Here is a 3,737-nt window from a genome sequence, read left to right as displayed (position 1 = left end):
AGTGCGGGGGGGAGGATAGGATAGCGTAGAGCGCGAGGGGGAGCGAGGTCGCGGTTAGCGGGGGGGAGGTCAGCGGTGAATTTGGGTTGCGGTGGCGTGTGACGACTGATGTCAGTCACATGTCGACATGTGGTGAGCGAGTGACGGGTGGCATATGCACTGTAACTAACGGCGTTGTACAGTGCTGTCCCAGCTCTGCCTCTACTCCCTGGCGCTACGCCGCGCGAAGAATCTCGCCTTCCATCACCTCTCGACGTCTGCCGTTTTACCCAGGAAGCACATACCGACGCCGTTCTATGTACCCCCGAGAGAAACAGTTACAACAACCGCATCAATCCACCGGGCGAGAGATGACCGCCTGAGAAGTCGCGAATCTCCAGTATCCATCCGATAAATGGCAGGCACCCTTTCCGTCCTCGCAGCGTGCACAGCAACTACGTTCCATCGTCCATCCCGGCACCCTCAGCTACTAATTCATGGCATGCTGTACCTTTCCGGCAAACCTCGCCGGCACCGCCACCGCCGCAGACTCCCAACCGCCCTGTGGCCCACACGGACGATTGCACGTGGCGTTGCGACCGCGGACTGGCGCGCCATCTAATCCCTCGAACAGTGCCCCGCTGTACGGCCCCAATTTGCCGCTCTCTCCTCAATCAGAGAGTAAGTGAGAGAGTAAGTGATGTCACTTATACTGTGTTTGTCGCACGATCGCAACCAAAGCCCATGATCTTGATCGCCGAGCTCACTGACTACTGCTACATGTAACTTAGTTACTCCTAGTCCCGAGGATAGAAGGACTGGGAGGGTAGAGGGAATAACGACAGTAAACGCAGAACAAGCTGCGCATCTCTGTCTACTCCGCTCGCTTCCTCCGCTCGCTTCCTCCGCTCGCCCCAATAACCCCTCCCGATAGTTTGAGTCTCTCGGCATTAGCGCGACGCCACTATCCCACTCCAGCGACAGGGAGACACTCATCTAACACGCCATAGTGCCCCGCTGTGCCGCCCGCCCGCATTCTGTATCAGCGTCGCACCCGCCCTATCAATCCGCGTCTCAGTGTCTTCCTTGCTCGCATCATCTTTGCCGCCGCCCTCCTCAACTTCTCCATCGCCTCGTCCGACACTTGCTCGCCTTTACACTTTCCTACAGAACACCACCATCTCGACTCGCCTCGACCCGCGCCCGCGGCCATTGGTTCACTCTTCTTTTTTTACCACCGTGGCCGCGTCGACGCAGGCGAGGGAGACCGACGTGCATCGCTCACGTGTGCTGTACTCTTCCAAAACACACACGTCGACATGCATCTATAATGTTATGTGCTCTACTCTCTCACGCCCGCTGCTTTTCCCCCTCCGATATCCCCGCGCTGTAGGAGTCTACTTCTGGATACCGCATCACTGCAGCACCGCTTCTCCAGCGCGCGCAACTCTGACACCGAACGCGCCTATCCAATTTGCACCCATTACCTTGCAAATCTGTGCCGCCGCCGCCTGTCAAACCCGGTCACAACACAACCCTACCCCAACCCTGCCGCCCCTTCCGACTGCGAATTCCTGCCGCCGCGCTACAACCCTCGACAGCTAGCCCGGTGGCGTGACGCGGTTTCGCCAGATGAGTGATGCAAAACTCCCGCCGATGCTTTTTTAAACTCCCGCTGGATCAAATTCACAGTCCCCGAACGCCTAAACTACGCAACAATATGTTGTCTACCGTTTCCGGCACACCAGAGCCTTTCGTTCCAACTCTCAATTGAATATCATCCTGCAAACGTTTCAGACAACAGCGCACACTACAAGAGTGTAGATGATTAATTGAATATACGTTGCGGTAGCCAGAAGAACAAATGGCAGAGCAAGTGGCAGGCGACGTTGCTCATGACTGTTACCTTTGCAGTGAGAGCAGAATGTCCTCGTTGTCCGCCGAAAATCGTAGCCGTCATGGCAATACATGCTGTGTGCAGTCCTTTCGTCCCGGGCAAGACGGAAGAATCTTTTAGGACCAGATGTCAGTCAGCCTACAAGCCCGTACGATTTTCTACGAGGACATTCTGCTCTCGCTGCAAAGGTAACAGTCATGAGCAACGTTGTCTGCCACTTGCTTTGCCATTTGCTTTGCCATTTGCTCTTCTGGCTACCGCAACGTGTATTTGTTACGAAGATAGGGCTGGCATGTAGCACCGTCGCCGCATCCAAACCGAGAAAACACACAACAATGTGTACAGCAATGCCTGATAATATCAGGCATTGCTGTACACATTGCTGGACACGTGTAGACACCAGCAAGGATTTCTGAATGTACACGTACATTGTCAGCATTCCAATACCAGAGCAAGCACGGGCTTTGCGTTTACGATGCTCAGTAAATGCAACAATGTTGGTTGATATGCATGTACACCAAACTTCGGTTGGGCTGAAGAAAAGGTTTAACAGAAAAAGAGCAACGTCCACTTCCATGAGTAATTGATTAATAGATTAGTAAAGGAAGAGAAAGAGATTCAAAACAGGGTTTGACAATATTCAATGAGTCATCTACACTTTTCTTGTCTTGACGAAATGTCAATAAGTGCCGTTCCATTTATCGACAGCATCTCCTTTTTGCAGTTTGCGGGACCAGGGTAGAAACCCCTCAGACCCTGTCACCTCTGCATTCCATTCCGTTGAAATCCTCGTGATAGAAAAGTCGGCGTGGCAGAGAAGACTATCTTCCCATTGAAACAGGATGGTTAGACCAAAAGCTTTTTGGCTATTGCTGCTCCAGGACAACGTGCCCAACGGACAACCGCTACAACTTGCTGCAACACGTGTAGTGACTTGAATCGCTTCCCGCCAGGATTTTTGTGAGGAGATGTCCTCTCATGCTGGCCTCTGCCGATTGGTATCTTACGGCATGGTTTGCTTCTGAGGAACTGCCCTCATTGTTTCACCTCATCTGACCTCTAGACTAGAGCGCAACGACGCCGACCTTCGTCAAATGGTGAGGATTGCCACACGGGGATCTGGACGGACCTCCCGTGACATTATTATTTTCTTTCAAGAGATTTTCAGAAGGCTATGCAGTTCCCATTTACCCTACCCCTCTTCCACCGTACCTCTCTTCCACCGTGCGCCCTTTGACATCTCTAGTGACGCGCCCCGAAGTCTACTGTGACCTTCTACTTATTTCATCTAGAAAAGAATTTCTCTCAATAGTTAGTTTGGCCGCAAGACATTTTTCAGACGCACTGCCGACTGCAGTTTTGCTACACCTCCAAAATAGAAGCAGTAGCGCAAGCGCGCGTGCCACTGCAGGCGCATCCGGTGCAGTGGCGCGCGCGCTCGCATGGCCCCGGCGCATAGTATGCGCCGGGGCCATGTTCTTTCTCTGCTGGCACCCGCAAAAGAAGCGGGAGAGCGCGCAAGTTGTCCAGGATGTCCGGCTTTCCACGGTCGCGCCCCCAGCCCTGACAGAAGTTCTGGCCGGCCTGTAGCAAAAAGATTTTGCTTTATGGGGGCGATCAGGTGCATTTTGGTGCCAACAGGCGGGTGAAATTGACTTTTCTGTTGTGAACAGGGTCCGAAGCATGAATTGTTGTTGCAAGAGCGGGGCGAAAGGAGGAAAAACAGCAGCACGATGGACCCGAAAAGCGAGATGTCACCTTCGGATCTCGTTTGTCGCCCGTCCAAAACAACAAAGGCGAAGCGTGTCGCCGGTATAGTAGTGTAAAATGACCAGTAACCGAGGATTTTAGGGATCTCATG

This window comes from Chondrus crispus, genomic scaffold (assembly GCF_000350225.1).
Source record: "Chondrus crispus Stackhouse genomic scaffold, scaffold_21, whole genome shotgun sequence".
In the NCBI taxonomy this organism is placed as follows: Eukaryota; Rhodophyta; class Florideophyceae; order Gigartinales; family Gigartinaceae; genus Chondrus; species Chondrus crispus.
The sequence above is the reverse complement of the archived record's forward strand: the minus strand, read 5'-3'. Positions refer to the sequence as shown.